The sequence below is a fragment of the Hylobates moloch genome, unplaced genomic scaffold (assembly GCF_009828535.3).
Source record: "Hylobates moloch isolate HMO894 unplaced genomic scaffold, HMol_V3 SCAFFOLD_14, whole genome shotgun sequence".
In the NCBI taxonomy this organism is placed as follows: Eukaryota; Metazoa; Chordata; class Mammalia; order Primates; family Hylobatidae; genus Hylobates; species Hylobates moloch.
The window spans coordinates 28575617-28586948 of record NW_026652289.1 but is presented as its reverse complement, the minus strand read 5'-3'; the positions used below and the strand labels follow the sequence as shown (position 1 = coordinate 28586948).

The 11332-nt window shown below is 35.7% G+C and overlaps 1 non-coding gene across 1 annotated transcript; it reads left to right on the top strand.

The window, feature by feature from the left end:
* The first annotated feature begins 10883 nt into the window (after positions 1-10883).
* Positions 10884-11043, top strand: LOC116482753 (U1 spliceosomal RNA). Its single transcript, XR_004252022.1, has one exon. It is a non-coding gene; the product is annotated as a U1 spliceosomal RNA (small nuclear RNA).
* The last annotated feature ends 289 nt before the right edge of the window (positions 11044-11332 follow it).

Genomic DNA, 11332 nt, shown 5'->3' with positions numbered 1-11332 from the left:
GTCTCCAACAATGAATTGGGAGGAAGGAGTGGGTGGGCAGGAACAAACCCTACTTCAGAAATTTTCAAATTATAATGAAAAATGTTTCATTCTTGCTCAGGATGTAGACAGCATTCATGTGAATCTGGAGACTAACCAGTTTCTTTACAAGGAAGTTTTTCTAAATATGTAACAAGAGCTACAACTGCCAGATAATTCTAAATGAGAAGTTAACAGTTTTCTTCCAGCTCTAAAAATACTAAGAAATCCTTCAGTGTTTCTGTTCTAATTTTCCTCATGCTAATTAGATGAGTGTCATTTTAGAAACAACCCTACTATGTTCTTTTTCTCCTTTAATTAGCACAGTAGATCATTATCTGTGCTTTTATGACCGAAAAGGGTGACAATTACAGCTGTTACATTGAAGCCTCACTGGAATGCCCTACTTGGGGCCCATGCCACAGGCCCACTGGAGACAAAGTCAACATTTATGAGTCATAGCATCCCTGTAAGATATTAAACTGCTTTTCAGCTGTGTCCCACATGTATCTTGTTCTCTGTCAGGAAAAACTCGGAATCCAGAAAAACTTCCACAAAACAAACGTCATCTACATTGTAAGACTCATCTGACTGGGTCATACAAATTCCTATCCTGAAGAAATAGCTCTCTATAAGATGGAGAGTTGTCATGATAAAATTCCCATTAACATGGATCATATCCTTGCACTAATCAGTTTACTCTTAGATTTAAAAAACACTTGTAAACTGATAGATGTAATGTCCCCAAGATATTGTTCCTATTTATATGACTTTTCTGTTGCATTATTTTTTGAGTAAATAGTTGTTATGAGTAATTTCTTTCATAATAAGAACTTTTGAATTAATACACTGAACTTATCCCAATGCAGCTAAGAAAGAAACAAATGATTTGTATTAGCCCGTTCTCATGATGTTAATAAAGATATACCCAAGACTGGGTAATTTATATAATGAAAAAAAGGTTTAATGGACTCACAGTTCCACATGGCTGGGGATGCCTCGTAATCATGGTGGAAGGCAAAGGAGGAGCAAGGGCATGTCTTACATGGCGGCAGGCAAGAGGTCATATGCAGGGAGCTCCCCTTTATAAAACCACCAGATCTCATGAGACTTACGCACTGTTATGAGAACAGCACAAGGAAAACCCGCCCCTCTGATTCAATTACTTCCCACTGGGACCCTCCCATGACAAGTGAGGATTATGGGAACTACAATTCAAGATGAGATTTGAGTGGGGACACAGCCAAACCATATCATAATTCACGGTGAAAAATCTAAAATATGTGTTTCCATTAGTTTTGAAACAATGGAACTGTAACGTAAATTGATAGTCTTAAAGTCAATTATTTTTTCCTGAATGTATAATTTGGGAATCTTAATAACAACAATTAAAAAAATAGATTACTCAGTTACAAAAGTACAACAAATATTTTGGGAGGCCGAGAAAGGTGGATTGCCTGAGGTCAGGAGTTTGAGACCAGCCTGGCCAACAGAGTGAAACCCCAGCTTTACTAAAAATACATAAAACTAGTTGGGCATGGTGGCAGGTGCCTGCAATCCCAGCTACTCAGGAGGCTGAGGCAGGAAAGTTATTTGAACCTGGGAGGCAGAGGTTGCAGTGAGCCAAGATCGTGCCATTGTACTCCAGCCTGGGCAACAAGAGCTAAACTCCATGTCAAAAAAAAAAAAAAAAATAGATTGCTCAGTTACAAAAGTACAACAAATCCCATGACACAACTTTACCTATGAAACAAACCTGTACTTGTACCCTGGACCTAAAATGAAAGTTTAAAACAGTACACAAACACTCATGGACATATATTTAATTTAAAATAATTTCACATACCCCCACACAATGAAACCTGTTTTAATATTAAGATTATTAAGGATTTAGCTTCTTAACAGTCTTATAATCTTTAAATTGTAAACGTCTGAATCTTGGAGGCCTCGCAGATGGGTGAGGAGAGAACAATACACAAAGCCAAAAAAAAAAAAATGCCTGGAATGTGATTGATTTTTGGAATTTGTGCAAACACATAGGGTGGTGCATACTGAGGAGGCTGCAGAAAGGGAGTATAATAAAAAATCATATTTTTCTGTTTTAAATCAATAAAAGTAATTTTATAACAATGTGAAATAATTGTGGATCCAGCTGACAGTTTGCTCAAGGGTAGTTCACTTTAAATACTTGCCCTTATCACCTTAACTGGTCACTCGCCCAGAATGGGCTGTGTTTATAAGTCATGAGATGCTTCTTCCATGACTTTAGTGGCCTCTAAACTCATGTGAAATTTATACGTTTAAGTCTGGTCCAAAATGAATCACATCTGTTTTTTTGGAAACTGTGGCCAACTTAGAACTTTCAGAAGAAAATGAGAACTAAAAACGCTGCCTCTGTCTTAACAGAGCAGAAAGAAAGGATGTGAAAGACTATACAACCTTGACATTATGGATATTACTTTATCCCCTTATATTTGCAGTTTTTATATCAGAAAAAAGTTCTAAAACTAACATTTGGATACATGTCACTGAGTGGCAGAGTTGTTTCAATCGTAACTGAAATAGAGAACCATTCTTTCCTTTTTATAACAAAGACGAATTCTTCACTCTGTGAATGAGAATTAACAACCAAGGTATTCAGGGGCTTAATATTACAGAAGCTGTCATTAATTATAATGAAGCTTATTATAAAAAAGGAATTGTAATAAATCAGGCTGCAGTCAACCACCTTTGAACAGCTAGAATACTTACATACTCGTAGTATTTTGCTTTTTTCTTCTCTTTATTCCATATAATTATTTAGATCATCCTTTTTATTTCCTGATTCTTTCTTGTTTATGGTTTTTTTTGCATAGGGAATGACAATTGAAGAAAATATTGTATTATATGAGTTTTGGTAGGGTAGTCTGGGTTAACAAATGTACTCCATAACATATAAGAGACCAAAAACAATAGAAATGTATTGCTCCTACCCTTAATAGTTCAAGCAAGGGTCTGCTTTTCAACTGGCAGCTCTCATCTTGTGATAATTCAAGAACCTACACTCCTTCATCTGTGACTGCCAATCCAGAGGCAAGGTTCTTCCTATTTTTGTTTCTGTGCCATGGACTCATCTTTCACTCTGGTAAAGCCTAAAGATCCTTTCTAAGTACAATGTTTTAAAATACATACAATAATAATAGGATTTAAAGGAAAACAATTACATTGACATACGTTTATCAAAACATGTATATGAAATGAATTTGGGCTACAGCAACAGATGTCTTTTTTTTTTTTTTTTTTTCAGAGGCAAGGTCTTGCTCTGTTGCCCAGGCTGGAGTGGAGATCATCGCTCACTACAGCCTCAACTTCCTAGGCTCAACTGATCCTCCCACCTCAGCCTCTCAAGTAACTGGGACTAGAGGCATGGGCCACCTTGCCTGGCTAAGTTTTTCTTATTTTTGGAGAGATGGGATCTCACTATATTGCCCAGATTGGTTTTGAACTCGTAGCCTTAACTGATCTTCCCTCCTCGACTTCCCAAAGTGCTGAGATTACAGGTGTGACCCACTGTGCCCAGCCCTATGTGTGCTTTTAAATTAGTATTAAATAACCAGATCTTGCAACACAGTTCTAATAACCACCATAATTTTGAAGTAGTGATGAAGGCAAACAGTATTTTGAGATATCTGCAGCAGAAGAACTGATATAAAAATATCTATGGTTTTGACTGGGAGCCAAGTCACAGGTACTACTGTGCTACTGGGATTTGTTGGCTGCCATCATAAGAGAAAGAAATTATAAATTTCGGTTAGATCCAGTTAAAATAGAGATGTAATTTGTTCCCATCCAAGTTCATGAACTCCCTGAATTCTATCCACAAATCCCCAAAGGCTAAGAATCTCAGCCCTTGTCTGCCAAAGCCAGCGGGAGGGAAAAGTGAGCATGGAAGAGCATTTAGTTTTAGTACTTGGTGCTGATATTAACTGCAAGTATAATGGAATAAAATAATATCCACAACATCAAAATCGTATATCCTTCCCGCATTATAAACTTTGTCCCCAGAATGGCACATGTAACTTCCTACTGACCGTAATTCAGACATATAGGGAAGTAGGAAGAGAGAGAACAGATTCTATGAGAAATATATTTTCTTTATTTTTATTTTAATTTCTGGGATACATGTGCAGAATGTGAGGGTTTGTTATATAGGTATGCATGTGCCATGGTGGTTTGCTGCACCTGTGAACCTGTCATCTAGGTTTTAAGCCCTGCATGCATTAGGTATTTGTCCTAATGCTCTCTCTCCCCTTGTCCCCCACCTCCTGACAGGCCCTGGTGTGTGATGTTCCCCTCCCTGTGTCCATGTGTTTTCATTGTTCAACTCCCACTTATGAGTGGGAATATGCAGCGTTTGGGTTTCTGTTCTTGTGTTAGTTTGCAGTGAATGATGGCTTCCAGCTTCATCCATGTCCCTGCAAAGGACATGAACTCATTCTTTTTTTAATGGCCGTGTAGTATTCCATGGTGTACATGTGACATATTTTTTTTTTATCCAGTTTATCACAGGAACATTTTTACACTGTTGATGGGAGTGTAAATTAGTTCAACCATTGTGGAAGACAGTATAGCGATTCCTCAAGCATCTAGAACCAGAAATACCATTTGACCCAACAATCCCATTAGTGGGTATATACCCAAAGGATTAAAAATCATTCTACTATAAAGATGTATGCACACGTATGTTTATCGCAGCACTATTTATAATAGCAAAGTCATGGGACCAACCCAAATGCCCATCAATGATAGACTGGCAAATACATTTTCTAGTAGTCGAGTCAATTTACAGACCTGAAAGAGGCAGTCCAATTTAGTTCCTGTTAAAACTGTTGTGATCAGAAGGGTAAATTATCCTTGCTCATTAAAATTGTCCCTATGTTCCCATGCCTTTAATGTTTTTGTTTTTTATTTTCTGTGCCCATTTTGGTTTATTCATCTTTGTCACAAAATATATTGACAAATGGGATTTAAATTACTATTATAATAACATAGCATGTGGAACAAATATTAATTTCTAAGCTCATGAACATCATATTTCTAGATGTAAGCTGACTTTTTACCTAGTAACCATACATTAATGACTCATGGAGAGTATGTATTCTATATAAGTGCCACAGAAATCAAGTAAGTGTCTGATAAAGCCCAACTCACAATTCATGGCACACCACGGAGGAAGGGAGTGACTCTCCTTGGAAATCAGAAAGATTTCTAAGTGGAGGGAAAGTTTTTGCTGGGAAGTTAGGAATTCATAGTACTTCAACTGGTGGACCTAAGGAAATTTTATCCCAGAAAACATTGTGAACAAAGGAGAGGAAAAGCATGTTCTGAAAATGATTACTATCTTGGGTTGACTGTAGCATGGGGTCATAAGGGAAAATAAAACGACAGTCCACTCTAAAAAGTATAAAAGCATCAGAGTATGAATAGTCTTGATGTTCTGCCAAAATTGGCAGAGAGACTGGTTAGGTAGCTATTGTAAAATTCAGAGAAGAGTAAGTTCTTGTACAAGTCATTGGCTACGGAAAGGGAAATGAGTGGATTATTTTGAAAGATAATTTAGATTTAGAAATAACAGTTCATTACAGAGATTCTGTTTCAGGAACAAATATGAGAGAGGAAGTTGAGAGAGTAGCTCCTGATGGTTAACCCAGAGGATGGTAGTACTGTCTAAATCATGGCAGAAGACAAAGGCAGTGGGGCAGACTGAGGGAAAGAAGATAATGGGCTCAGTTTGGGACATTTTAGGTCTGCTGCAGGAGCAGGACATGCATTTCACACTGAGAGAGACAGTCGAGGGTGTAAGCCTGAAATGTAAGAGAGGGCCAGTATTTGAGTCATAGGTCTCCTGGGAACCAGTTAGGACATATGAGTAAAATCAGTTAGGAAAGGACTGTCAAACAGAACATCAGTCAATTTCAAAGCACCTAGAAAAGCAGTTCCACACGGGAATCAAGACTTTCTCATACTAGCTGCATTTTTTATTGCATTTAACTAAAGATGGATGAGAATAAAAAACATCAAAAGACTCATAAAAGTAAGATTTTTAAAATATGCCCTGCTGCATTTTCAGGGACAAGATTCAAAGTAAGTGTTTATATATTTATTTCTTTTATATATTTCTTTTATATATATATATTTCTCTTTATAGACGATGAATGACAAGTGTGTCATTGTTAACAGTTTCACTCAAATATTGAAGAACTTAGACCCTCTATTAGAAAATACCTCATAAAGCAAAACTGGGCCACATGTCCATTTCTGAACCAATCACTGGCAGGGGAAATGGGATAACTCCTTGGATTATTAGTCTCTTCCTGGAGGATGAATGGAATTTACTTATCAAGATACTTAGCTATGTGTATTAGGCGTGGGGTAGAGATTACCTGAAAACACAAGTCAGAATGCTCTTGGAAAGAAAGGAGGAGTGGATATTATGAAGGCAAAAGCAATATCTATTGTATCTTGATGATCTGGCTGATTAAATAACAATAACAACAACAACACATGTTTTCCTTTTAACCCTTATTATTTTGTCTTATTCTAAAAAGTATTAGTTCTTCCTCCTTAATCGGATACAGTTTATAAAGGATTTTGCCCTCAGGGTTATCATTCTGAATAAGCATGAATCATCAATATCAAAAATACACACGTAAAAAATGTAGAGAATAGAGCCAAATACAAACAACATCAGAAAATATATTGGAAGACATCTGATGAATTTTTATGATATATTTTTAAAATGTAACTTTACAATGGAGAGATGTTGTTTGTTATGTTTGCTGGTTAATGTACAGTGCCTAAAAAGATGCCTCATACATAGTAGGCACTCAGTAAATATGTGTGAAATGAATAAGTGATGAAAATCTTTGTATCACTTAAATTGTGACTTTTATCTTTCTCTGAAAACAGAATTCTCTGTAAATATTTTATTTTTGATGACTCTCAATTATTCCCTTTTGTAATATTCTTTCTAAATTTCACTATGTGTAACCTCATTTGCCCTTCAACTTTATCCAAAGTTCTGGATGTATTCATATTGACTTCTTTCCCTTTTTGGCTTTTAAATATCCTGGCATAATTTGTTTTGACTGGGTAGAACTGTGTTCTTTTGGATAGCCAACTTCCTTGAACTCTACTTTCTAAAAGAAGCCCAAGGATTCATCGTACTAGTTTTCAAATTTGATGCAATTAGCTTCATAAAGTTAATTTTCTTAATTCTGCTGACATTTCCATTTCCTTGCCTTAGGGAAGAGAATTCAATTTCATTAATTTGTGATTGTTTCTTCAAGGTTTCTTTCTACTATTAGAAGCCCATCTAATTTTTCCCATGAGCAAGAATAAAATCTGATATCTACCCTAGGGATTTTACTTTTATTACAGAAGATCAAGTCATGAGATCTCATTGCTTCAGAAGTACTTTGTCATCAGTATTCAGTTTGATATGTGCCTGTCAATGCTTCTTCATCTTTATTTAAAATTGCTTTAAGTCAACTAAAGAAAACCTTATTAACCTTCTTTTACTGGTTTAGTGATTTATATAATTTACATTAAGTTTATAATGTGGTTATTTTCTGTGTTCTTACCGTATTAACTTTAATCCAAGTATTATTTCCAAATAATCCCATTGCTACACCTTTATTCTGGATATAAAAAAGCATTAATTTCACAAATAATTATGAAATGAGTTCTCTTTTCTAAGCTCATCCTCTAGTTCCAAGTGCTATTCTACTCATTGTCAGGTATGTTAACTATGGCCCTGAGGTGGGGCTTCCAGATATTCCTGATTAATTCCATCATTCAAAAGTCACATCGAAGCCTATTTGCATAGTTGTATGATTATTTCCTCACAAAAGAATATAGTAATTAATAGATAATGAGATATTTAAAACATATTATGATGGTCATTGAAACGATATATGTCAGTGTTCGTAAGTCGATAATTTTATTAAAAAAGCTTTAAAGAAAGTGAGCAAATGAAGGGACAAAAAACTAAAATCTTCAACTGGTTTGCATTAGAAAGAAAAAACAAATGGTAAAAGAGTTGATGAGAACCCAGAGAAGAGTTAAACAGATAGCTAAACCTACTTATTAAATTAAACAGGAAGATATCAGTTGACTAAAGTGACAAGATGGTTATTTTATAAAAACCTTAAAAGTGCTTCAAATTATGCCTTATTAATTCTTTTTATTTCTTCAACTAATATGAGTGTTAGTATATGTGAGTTATTATAGAACTACTGAATGTGAGCCAGAGAAGTTGGATTAAAAATTATGGTATTGCACTTGAGCTGTCTAAGGGATGATTAGGGTAGGCCTCCACAGGTAAATGAAGCACCTGTATAGTTAGTTATTTAAAGAAATATAGTCTATGTGTCTGTTTTTGTGCCAGGCCCATGCTGTTTTGGTTACTGTATCTTTGTAGTATAGTTTGAAGTGCCAGCTTTTTTAATTTTGCTCATAATTGCATTGGCTATTTGGGCTCTTTTTTGGTTTTATATGAGTTTTAGGATAGTTTTTTCTAATCCTGTGAAAAATGATATTGATGTGATAGTAATAACATAGAATTTGTAGATTACTTTCAACACTATGGCTATTTTAATGATATTGACTCTTCCAATCTATGAGTAGAGAATGTTTTTCCATTTGTTTGTGTCATCTGCGAATTCTTTCAGCAATGTTTCATTGTTATCCTTGTAGAGATCTTTCACCTCCTTGGTTAAAAGTATTCCTAGGTATTTTATCTTTCTTTGTGACTACTGTAAATGGGATTGTGTTCTTCATTTGGCTGTCGACATGAACATTATTGATATATAGAAATGCTACTAATTTTTGCACATTGATTCTGTATGCTGAAACTTTACTGAAGTCATTTTTAAGTTCCAGGAGCCTTTTGGTGGAGTCCTTGGGGTTTTCTAGGAATAGAATCATATGGTCAGCAAAGACAGGAAGTTTAACTTCTTCTTTTCCCATTTGGATGCTTTTATTTCTTTTTCTTGTCTGACTGCTCTGGCTAGGACTTCCAGGACTATGTTGAATAGGAGTGCTGAGAGTGGGCATTCTTGTCTTGTTCCAGTTCTTCAAGAGAATGCTTACAGCTTTTCCCATTTGTTATGATGTTGGCTGTGGGTTTTTCATAGATGGGCCTTATTATTTTGAGGTGTGTTCCTTTGATGCCTAGTTTCTTGAGGGTTTTATCATGAAAAGATGTTAGATTTTATAGAAGGCTTCTTTTGCATCTATTGAGATAATTATATAGTTCTGTTTATGTGGTGAATCATAGTTATTGATTACTGTATGTTGAACAAATCTTGCATCCCAGTAATGAAGACTAGATACAAACAGCTCACAAACATGAGAAATGCTCAACATCAATGAATATCAGAGAAGTATAAATCAAAACCACAAAGAGATACTGTCTCATACCAGTCAGAATGGCTATTACTAAAAGTCAAAAAACAACAGATGCTGGTGAGGTCATGGGTAAAAGGCAACCCTTATGCACTGTTGTTGCGAATATTAATTAGTTCAGCCACTGTGTAAAGCAATTTGGAGATTTCTCAAAGAATTTAAAATGAAACTACCATTTGGCACAGCAATCTCATTACTGGGTATATATCCAGAAGAGAATAAATCATCCTACCAAAAGACACATACACTCGTATGTTTATTACAGCACTATTCACAATAGCAAAGACATGGAATCAACCTAGGGGCCCATCAGTGGTGCATTGGATAAAATGTCATAAATATACACTGTGGAATACTACACAGCCATAGAAAAGAACAAAATCATTTCCTTTACAACAACGTGGATGTAATTGGAGGCCACTATCCTAAGTAAGTTAATGCAAGAACAGAAAAACAAATACCACATGTTCTCACTTATCAGTGGGAGCTAAACATCGGTTATCATGGACATATAGATGGCAATAACAGACACTGGGGACTACTAGAGAGGGGAGAGAAGAGAATAGTATCAAACTGACTGTTGGATACTATTTTCATTACCTAGGTGATGGGATCATTCATATAAAAAACCCTCAGCATCACACGATACACCCATGTAACAAACCTGCACATGTACCCCTGATCTAAAATAAAACATAAATTATTTAAAAAATAATTTAAAGTTTTTTTAAAAAATTAGAAATAAAGATAAATTATTTGAAGAGAAACATGGTAATTAGGAAATGGGTATTCTGTTTAATTAAAATTTAACAGTGTGTATTATGTATCAAAATACTTGATTTAAATTTGTTCATGGCTTTCATCTCAACAGTTCTACTTCTGGCAATCAGTCTAATGGAAATAACTTATAGTATCCACAAAGAATTACAGAAAGGATACTGTTTGAACTGCTTAGATCTTCCCACCACTCAAGGCAGAGCCTGAAACAAGGACTTGTAATAGTGTAGTGATAACAGGCTGCTGGAATGAAGGATAGGAGAGATTAAGGGAAGGAGAAAAACCTATAATAATGTCTGTTGTCAAGCTCACTACAGAGGGCAACTGGGGCTTGGCTTCACCTGACATCTCAAAAGCCTGTAGAATGCCTCTTAAGTTTTTCTCTGGAGGATCAACTGAGAGATGCATTCCTCCATGAAGGCTTATATCTCATTGGCTGAGGGCTACTTTGCAGGGATTACCTATGTTATCCACCCCCATTCCACTCCTGCCACAATATGCATGAATTAGTGCCAATTCTTGGACATTCTTGGCCACAGAGTGAGGGAAAGAAATCTGTTTTAGGAGAGATGCTGTCAGCTTACAGTGAGTTGAAACCCACACAAAAATATCTACTGCACTTGTTGCCGAATTCAATGGGGAGACTTGGCAGGGGAGATAGCATGATCTCAAAGGTGGTTTTCTCAGGGCAAGATTTATTCACTGCACTCTGGATGTGCTGACCCCTATGATTTCCACCCAAGGGGGAAGCTTGACCGCTTAGTTTGTTGTAGCAGGGGACTGTGTTCACACTTTTCCCGGGTCTAAAATATTAAATGACAACAACAACAAAAAAATCAATGGGGAGATCTAGGACATGGAGGCAAAACATTAGAGTCATTTGATTTAAAAAATCATGGTGGTTATTTTAAAATACGTTCAAAAATTGGGGATGGGTAAATAAACCAAATACACACAAAAATGGAGTTTGGTTATTATAGCATACAGCTAACCTGTATGACAAAATATTTTGTAGCCACCTGAATATTTTTAGAAGAATATTTAATGCTTTAGGAAATTGTTTGTAATATTAAGTGAACAAAATAAATAA